Here is a 10749-nt window from a genome sequence, read left to right on the forward strand (position 1 = left end):
CCAAATTTTCAAACGAAAACACTCAATTGTAAATTTTCTACAGCGTTTTCTCCGTGATGCAATTTGACGTGGGACATTCTTTAGGTACAGACAACTTTCGTAAAATATACGACAATTTCGTACATATGGTCAACCTTTCGTAGTTCTTTGGAGACGATCCTATTTTTATTACGAGTTTTTAGTAAAATCCGCGAAACAACTTTCGTAGGCTTATTACGAATCAGTTTCATTAGTCAAACGAATTGATTGATGAAATATAAGAAAGTCTTTCTAAAGCTATCGAGCACCTTTCGTAAAATGAACGATTTATTGCCGCAAGCGGATTATGCACAGGTCATCAGTTATTCGTAAATCTTCGTTCAATACACGAATAATTTTGAAGTATTCAGTTGAAATTTTTATTCAAATTAGTTGCTCGTAAAAATATTTCGATTATATTCACAAATCCAAAGCAAATCCAAAACTTTGCTACCATATTTAACTCATCAGGAATAAGAATATATTGGCTCGATTGACACGTTTCCCATGTTATTCGGAGATTTGTGTGTAATGAACCCTACTGATAAAGCCTGTTACTCGGAAAGTATGGGTAGTACTACCCACTCGAAAATTACCGAGGGGGGAATTACCCACTCGAAAATTTGGAACAAACCACAACCTGACATTAACCACGTAGTGTCTCGTGCACAAAATGCATGCGTCTGAAATTCTCGATGTACAACAATTTCATATTAAACTTGCAGTTTTTTGACAAACAGAAAATCACTGCCAGGACATCATGAACCGGATCGCCGACTGGGCTCCTTGGATCCGCCGGGAACTCTTGGGATCAGATTTCAAGGTATCTGTTCCCGAATAAAAACTTTATCTCGAATCATTCATATTTTACGAAAATCATAAGTGCTATAACACATACGTTAAAGTCTATTTATGATATTACGACAAAATGCGTTTTTCTGTAAAATTATATGAAATTATAGAATGAAGATACGAGTTATTGTTACAATATAGGGAATGGTTATAATATAATATTGCATGTTAGAAAAGAATTGAGGTGCTTCCGTAGGATTATAAAAAAATGGTGTGTCGTTGTCATATGGTTCTGTAAAGTTTCCTTTAAAGAACAACGTGTACGAATTTCGCGCCAAATCGTATTCGGAGTTGGCAGCACCCTCTCAGATATTAATGAAACTTTCTGTACATGAGGACTTTGTCACAAAAAGCCACTTTGCATATTTTGTTTTTCCAAAAATGATCTAGACTCTCTTTTGAAAAGGGACAAACTTTTTTACCAATTTTTTGAAATAGCTTTAGTCTAAAAATGACAAATCCTACAAAAAAATGTTGTAGGAGTGGTTTTCCCAAAATTTACGAATAAAAATATTGAAAAAAATCTTCGTCGACTCCTACACTGAAAAAAATAGATTTTGAAAATTTAAAGTCGATTTACAAAAAAAAACCATTTTTGATTCGGATGAAATTTTGTTCCAAGATAGATAATTATGTTCCCTACCTACCGTCAAAAATTCAAGTTAGGCACTGTCAAGGAAAAAAAGTTATTTGAAAAAAAACTTTTCCTTGTCCAAGCTGAACTTTTTTTCTTCAGTGTATTTTTATAGAAAACTAAACCAATAAAAGGCATAATCATCTCAGAATCCAAATAAAACTCAGTTTGTGAGAATATATTGTCTAATTTAGCAACCAAGCATATTTTTATTAAGGGGTTAATACTTTTTCATTTTTCATATAATCGAATTTTTTTTATTACTTCATCTGAAAGTACAACTCCTTGAGAATGTTTTCCCAAATTTTTATAGAGATGCGAGAAATAGATCGAATGTTACAGCGCTTCCAAGCGCGCTTCGTCTACCAAGAGCAATAGTAATTTGAAATTTTAAACTCGATTATATCGAAATGTCGACTTACTAAAAATGGGTTTTCCGTGATCACGATTGCCGAAAAACTACTCAATCAATTTTCTTATTTTTTTTCAATTGATCGTAATTAATTTTTCTCGTTCTTTACCGATTCCTTTTTTATTCATAAAATTTTGCTTCAATTCCTACTCGTCAATTACGCAAAAGAATTTTTTTCACGATAGATCATCACCGAACAGATTACGCTAAATTAGGACCACTAAACCAAATCATGGCTTTGTATAACATTTGTATAAGCATTGTGAAAGTATTGACATTAACATGCCCAGAACAAGTTTAAAAGTATTTCAGCTCTTCGCGAAATCATAGTATATAAACAGTATAGTATAGTATATAAGTAATAAATGTTTGTGTCATGTAGTCTACGATTGATTGACGAATAAATATATCAATAAAAAAATTGGTTTTGAAAAATTTAATTTAATTGAAATTAATTTGAAATGTTTTTAGATGTATGCAACAATGGAAGCTAGATCAAAATGTTACATTTTGCATTCTATGATGCTTTTGGCACATTACTTTATTTTAATATGCCGTGTCGCATGTTTTTGAAAAAGACCCAATCTTGATCAGTTCCGGTGTAAAATATAATTTACCCGTGCTACCCACGTGATCCGCCGGGGCTGCTTGTAGGAATGATTAAATTGCACGGTTCGAACGTAGATTAAGGATCCATGTATAACGTGTTGTATCGGGAACCTTATTCAATATTTTAAAACGGTATTAAGTGAGTTAAGCCAATTTCAACAACTTCTTCTAAGACGCAATCAACAGATTTTGGACTATGGGTGTTCGAAAAATATATCTGAATATCTGAAAACACATACACCTATTTCAGATATCATTTTTGGGCCGAACAGGTCTCTAGACCGGTGAAAATAACGATATCTAAGAAATGTACAAACTGTCATCCAAATCAAATAAGATCGTTCCTGATTTAATTACTTTAATTACTTAGCTTGTCTTATTACCAAAATTTATACCTCACATATTCTCAGGACTATCTTCAACATACCTGTAGTAATATTCCTAAATTGTAATCCTTTGGTAGTGACAACCATCACGAACTAGATAGATATATCGGCCATTGATTTTTCTCTAAACTCTAAACTTACTCAGCACTACAACATTAATTAATACACACTGACAGATTAATTACACAACGGATTGAACAAGCTAACACAGTAAGCTACTAGCCGCAGCGACAGGCGAACACTACTCTAATGCCGACCCGTTTTCTAACCACAAATATCCTTCGGCGGGCTTTCCACAATCAATAAGCTATCTGCCAACAAATTTCTAATCAACCATAAATTTACTCACACCTCCGACCTACGCACAGGCCGGCGGCTAATGTCTGAACGCGAACATCGTTAAAATAAATTAGCCAAGGTGCACTCAATTCTTCCGTCTGTCAGTCAACGTGACAACAGATCCAAACCATCCGCACGTCACCCACCACCCGCAAGATTAACACGCTCCTAAAAGGGTTTCTCTAAATTTACTCCAGCAACGTAAATAATCCAACGAGGTGTTTTCTCAGTGACTAAATTCCGCGTAGAACATTCGTCAAGAAAGTTGTTTGTTATCACTTTATCCTTCGTTGGCCCGTTCAATCTCAATCAACTTTTTGGTGTTCAAAATACACCGGGAGAAACTTCTTGGAACCGAGGATTCCGCGTTCGTAGAATATTGGATGAAACGACCGAATTTATCCTCTAAATACACTGCTCGAGAAACAGTTTCAACACTTTTCCCCCCAGCACAGCTGAAGATCACCCGCAGAACGCCGTTTGGCATTACCTTGAACCGAAAAGATAGACAGCTGAGTGCCAACTGACACCGAAGCCGCCTGGCACAGTTTCCTGTTGGAAACCCACTTTAAAGTGACACGGGAGAACGATGTGTCTCGCTCGAAATATTTAGTCCACCCAGTTCCCGGTTAGGCAGGCAAAAACTTCCCTCCCGGACTTTCTACATCCAACCGCCAGGAGAGAATCTATGCAAGTCGAGAAACGGCACCAGAGACGACGCGAGGAGTCGGAGATTTTTGCCATTCCATCCCCGGCGGCATCGTGGGATCTTGTTGGAAAGCGTGGGGATGGGAAATCATGGGTGGGAAAAGTGCCACTATGCTCTCACTCTCTCTCTCTCTCCGAGGCAATGCGCTCCGAAACAGTAGGAAACAGCTGTTGATTCACGTGAACTTGTCAGAATGGCAGGATGCATATTGGAGCAGTGTAGTTAATCGGTTTTGCTTTAAAAGGTAACAGATTTCTCCGAAATTAAAATCCTGTTTTAAAATACCGGCCATGCTGGCCATTGGATTGGGTTTGCAATTATGACAAAATTCGTATTTTAATGTATCTTTAATATATTTAAAAAATTATCGAAAATTATTATATAGTAAAAAGCTTTGAAATTGTGGTCAATATTCCAGTATTTCCCATACGTAGACGCTGAGAAAATTCGAATCCTTCCTTGTCTGAATGAATATCGATAACCACGAAAAAATATACTGTCGCTGTTCCCTAGTCACATCGCACCCGTTATCTTCTTCCCTAGTTCTCTAGATGCAAGGTGAGCATTAGGCTAGCTCGAGATTGTACGGAAAAACTTAAAATGACCCTAATTAGCGAGCACAGTACTTTTTGAGTTCTCTTTGTTATTCCAAATTTTTTGAGCGATTGGTTGCTCCTCGGATTTGCGCATTCTGTTTAAAGTTTATGTGGAAATTAGTATGAGGAAATGCACTTTTTGTATCTCCACTCGTACAGATCGCTATTTCCCTCAAATCGAAATTCGAATACAATAAAAGAGTAATGCAGAATGTGATGCACAGTTTGGCCGAGAACGGTTACAAGCTAGATTTTTTTATAAAAATGTTATTACGATTTTAAAAGGAAGGGGGTTTAATTAATCGCAGAAATTCATTAATTCTGTCAGCACTGCAAATGTACCAACAACTTTTACGTTTCAATCCTAAATATCTCAGAACCTGTTCTCTGAGACTTATAATCTTCGAAAGAGTTAAAATAGCTTTTAAAATAATCTTTAGGAACCTGAAACAATTCACAGGCTAATAATTCTAACGCAAACTTTAATAATATTTACTGACACAGCAAAACCTTTCTGATCGAGATTCAAAAAAATGTCGCTTAATTATGTGGTTTGTATCCTGTAGCCAAAGGGCCAAATGGCCGTTCACGGTTTCAGTCTCACCTCAGGACGTTTTTAACGAGTATCTTAATCGCTACCCCCGAGGACTACAGACCACTCGTCAGATTCGAATTGCCCAGCATAAAGCCTAACCTCAAGGCAGGGTTATTTTAATTTGAACTAAGATGCTGGGCAGGGGTTCCTTCAGACGATTTCGTAGTATGGCTTAGAAGCGGATCGGCAACACACCGAGTTACACGTGTGATTTTCCTGCTGTAAACTAATGAAGGTGTATGGAATGTGCTTTCTAGCTATTTTCGAGTAAAGAGTCTCTATTAAGTTGAGGTTGTCCAAAAAGGTCGATAGGAACACGTATCCGCCAATTGAGGCCATTAAAGCTAACATTTATTTGGACTGAGCAAACCGATTTCTTTGCTTGTTTAGTGTTTATTTGACCAACTAGGGAACTTATCTGCTGGGCATTTTTGTGCGTAAGGAATATGCATGGTCTTGTGTAATTGGAATGATAACTGCTTAATCATGTATGAGAATTGACAATTCGCGAGAAGAATCGTTACCGATTAGCAGTAATCAAATCACCATGAAGAACAAATGTATTATTGTAATGTTCATTGGTTTATTTTCGTCCTTTAAATCATCAATAAATTATAATAATTCTTCTCGATGTATTGAGTACTTTCATATACGTTGGAGTAGCTCATGCACTACATTATTGATTGTCATGTTAAACATATTTCTTCATGAACATAACATTTTCATACAGGGCCAGCGGAACACCTTTTTCCTGAGTGGGTAGTAAGATTCGAAGTGATTTCTCCTCGTACTGACGAAAGTTCAGATATGACGTATGTAAGTGAAAATGAAAATTCCCTGATAATATCTGGTGGCTATTTGGAAACACTCTTTGTTAACAGGGCTGTTTGTCTGACGGCTCAGCAAAAATGTGTTTGTTGAATACTACACCCAAAATCCAACGGGCATGATTCTATTACTTTTGAGTAAGATTCTATTGCCTTTTTGGTAAAAGACCACGCAATTGCGCATTGCGGTAATAAACTCATATTACCGCAAAGGAAGAAAACGGTGGAATGACGATGTAGGATAATTCGGTCGATTTCTATAATAGTATTAGTATCGAGTCAAACCAGCCGGAGTTCTGGCGGATTTTTACCCAAATTCAGGCCGGAATCTGCATCAATTTTGGCAGTAATAGGCGGAATTACGGATTTTTTATAGGGTAGCTTGGATAGAAAAAATTTAGGCAGTTTTCGGATCCGGCCTAGTTTCCGGATCGGACACAGCACCCGATCTGGACCAGCACCCACATTTGGACCTCCCGGATTTGGATCAGTTTCCGGATCTGCACTAGTTCCCGATCCGGGCCTGCTTTCGGATCCGGACAAGTTCCCGAATCTGGACCAATACCCGGTAATGGACCAGTCCCTGGATCTAGCCCATCCCCTTTTCTCCCTACCAGGTCAGGACTTGAACCAGGCCCAGATTTGGTGCTTAGATCCAGACAAGAGTCTGGATCCGGACTCTCGAATACGTGGATCCAAACTATATGTTTTGCTTTCCGTACATGACGGGAAGGACTGTTAATGTTTTATGCAGTCGCTACGTTGCTGTTGACGTTCGTGATAGAAAAAAAATCAATTTAACTACGACCGAAATACCCCACCACTATTCCGAGTCGGCTTGTTTCTGACTGTGCTTTGAAGTTAGCTGAGCGTGAGCCGATGGGTATCTCCGACAAGCCATTTAACGTCATCGATAAATCGCATGATCTAACTAAACAACACTCGACTGTGTACGAAAAAGTATTTTGTCTACGTACCCACCCGCGAAGTAGAGATTGATGGTGTAATCTCCGAGAAGGGCCTTGATTGCGAAATAAAAAAATGTACTTCAGTCAGTGTAAATTCTGGTATGCAAGCAATTGTGTTCAGTAAAAATCGAGGAGTATTAGAAAACTTATTTTCCATCAGCCTAATTTCGAGCCTTTCGTCGGATTGGTTCTTCAAAAATTTGTTCTTTTGAACTCGGGGCTCGTCTACTTGTTCGCTTTTTTGTAACCCAAGGCATGAACTGAAGAACCCATTGTAGAAATAAGGCACGGTGTGGAAAATACGGAGAGGATCAAGACATTGGCTCCTGGTCTCGGAAAGTCCACATGGGACATCCAAAACTCCTAGTGTCTCAATATTTCAGTCATATTATTTTTCTAGGTTTACTACCGACGTAGATCTTCCTTAATTTTAGCATTTTTCGCCATGGCCGAAAACAATATTGAGGAGCGCTTTGGGGATCAAAACGTGCTATTTCAATCGGATTAGCCTTTGCTCGGTACCAAGTATTGAAGTTGTCGCTTGTTAAATCCGAATCATAGGAAAAGATTTATTGATATTCATTCCATATACATCGTACCTCAACTGGGTCGAGAAGATTTCAACTCCCACTGCATGTCATGGGGTTGTCTTCATGCTGATAACCGATTTATCTTACTGCATGATATTCGCGACAATTTCAGTATGACCATCTTGAATACAGTGGAAATGACACGAATGCCTACCAGCGCGGCCAAGTGCGTTAGATTTATCGTTGTACTCTACCTCATTATTGTGCCCATTGATGGAAAGTGCTACGCGTTCACTATATCCGAAACAATCGAATCAAAATGAGAACAACGTGCGACGTTTTGACTGGCTTGTTTTTCTACACTGAGATTAAAGGTCAGACGAAACGAATACCTGGCGCGAATCGTGGACGGCTTTCCACTCCGTTGTGGGCAGAGAGTTGTATGCCAAAAGGTCCTATGAGAACTTTTTTAACGTCAGATCACCCAAATTTTTCCGAATATACGCGACGTTAGAAACGCAAATAAAAAAACTTGATGCAAACTGAAAAACGCGGTTATTGGCACCGGTTCGTCAACGGATTAACGAGAGAACCAATATTTCGTCTAACAGCTGGGCCCTACGTCGTGTACTTGATTCGACCTTTGATCGGAATACACGAAGCTAAGAATTCTTTATCGGCGACAACAGCATTCCACGTAAATTCACATTCAAATGATAGACGTTTCGCGATGAAATAATAAAAATGTATATAAACGTAAAAATTGTTCTTCAAACACACAAATTTATCTCACAGAAAAGATACTCGCGCTAAGCATATGGGCGATCCTAGATTCTTTATATTGAAATCGTTCCGGATTGCCTGATACAAATATTAGTTTGAGTTCATTCGCATTGATCTGTTCCGGCTAATAAGAAAAGTGGCACTTAGATTAGAATGGTAATGAGAAGGCGGACACTTAGACATTAGAAGGTAATATTTGTGAAACATCATTTTTCTCTTATTGTTCTCTGATACGGTCTCTGCTACTGATGTCAGGATCAACAGTATTTTGCCTTCCTTATACAAAGTCTACTGATTTTTATAGTGATTGTTTCTCCTTGCTTCAATTTTTAATCAAATGATTATTCATGTTAAAAAATTACAAATTGTTTATATTGTCCTTAAAAATATTTCTAACTGCATCCCATAGTCTGAATAAAATTGTATATTAATATTTTTTGTCTATCGATCTGAACTCATTGTTTTAAGATGTAGATATGTCAAAATGTATTACCATGAGTATAATTATAATAAATAATTCCAAATTTCAAACAAATCCTAATTATTCTAAAGAAATTTAAAGAGATTTGGATCTGAATAAAAATATGCAATTTTTATTACATCGGTGATTTCCAACGCAAGAATTTTGTGCGAAAAAAACACATACGTGGATAATCTCAGGTTTTGATTTGTTCCAAACTTTCGAGTGGGTAATTCCCCCCTCGGTAATTTTCGAGTGGGTAGTACTACCCACACTACCCACGCATTCCGCCGGCCCTGTTTTTATAGCATGATAATTGACGTGAATGTGAACAAAACCAGGGGTCCCTTCTTAATTTCTTGCATGCACTTCTTATGCTCAGATCACGCTGTGTACCTATGAGTGTCAGATTGACATGTATCAAATCTGTCAACAAATTGCATACCACTGGAAGCCCTGCACAGAATCTACTAAGAAAAGACGTTAAAAATTTTAAAATTATTGTTTATTTAATATACATAAAACCCTCAGACTCAGAAATTTTAACATAACACGGTGCTACAGTGATTTTATACTTTTCAAGTTACCTAGCATAGGTTGTAGATCTCGCCAAATGCAACACAAGACAATGTTTGAAAAATGTTGTATACACTCGAAATTTTGATTGATGGCAAAAAAAAATTTTTTCGGGGCTTTTGGCATTAAAAAATATCTACGCGGTCATTTTCCCACCGATTTTTAATTATTTACGTGTTCTGGAAAGAAGAAGAAATTCCCTTTCAAACGGCATGCTAGGTTATGTTCTTTTGTCAAAGTTACTTTGCGGTTTTGGGTCATCAATATGAAAACAATAATAATTTTGCGATTTTTCCATGAAAATTATGAAAATTTCTCAACATTCTTCTAAAGAAGTCTTTGTTTTAATAAAATTTTAGAGAGAGCATTTAATATTGCATACACCGACCTATTTATCATCAAAATCGGTTGAAAAATGGCGGAGTTATTTATTTTTTCCAAATTATAAACTTGCTCGCATGAACTCTTAAGGGGTTAGTGAGGTATTGTCGCGCATTATAAGATGCTATAATTATATCTTCCATTATTTTTTCCAATTTCAAGCTCAAAGTTCACGCACATATTTTTGAATAAGGACGTAATCGAGCAAAAAAAATTATTTTTTAGATAATTTTATATGAGACTGTCCCTTTAAAAGTTCATGCGAGAAAGTTTGTAATTTGGAAAAAAATAATAACTCGGCCATTTTCAACCGATTTTGATCATGAATAAGTCGCTGGATGCGGAATTAAACATTCCCTAAATTTTCATTTAAACAAAGACGCCTCCTAATAAAAATGTTGAGCAATTTTCATATTTTTAATGAAAAAATCACAAAATAATGAGTACTTTCATATTGTTGTCCCAAAGCCGCATAGTACTTTTAACAAAAGTACATAACATAGCATATCGTTGGAAAGGTCATTTCTTCTTCTTTCCAAAATACTTAGAGTATTTAAAAATTGTCGGAAAATGACCGCGTAGAAAAATTTTTCGTGCTGAAAATTACGAAAACGGTTGCTATACTGTTACTGTTTGGGTTCATATAAGCAATATATAATATGATCGAACATTGAATGACTTACCCATTGCTCTCGCCTCGCTCTATACTTAATATTCACCATATATTGGAATCAGTGTTTCAGATTTCGAGTAATTACCTTAACAACGTTAACTTAATAATACACAATTTTATTTCGATATATATATAGTTGGTTTTTATTGAGTTTACATTGTACACGTGCACTTTATTTTCGTTGGGGCCACCTGCTACCTGGAACCACCCGCCGCATCGCCGTCGCTTTCACAGAGATCTCATCACACCATGCACCTCCGTCCACCCGCTCCTCGCTCCAACACGATCGCACCACCCTTTTTCTATCACAGCTTTTCACGATGTTTCATCTCCCCCTTTCCTGTCGCCTTTTCTTCACCAAGTTTCACGACCGTTTCGAGACTATATCCTCCCGCTATCTT

Source organism: Topomyia yanbarensis, chromosome 2, assembly GCF_030247195.1.
Source record: "Topomyia yanbarensis strain Yona2022 chromosome 2, ASM3024719v1, whole genome shotgun sequence".
NCBI classification, from domain to species: domain Eukaryota; kingdom Metazoa; phylum Arthropoda; class Insecta; order Diptera; family Culicidae; genus Topomyia; species Topomyia yanbarensis.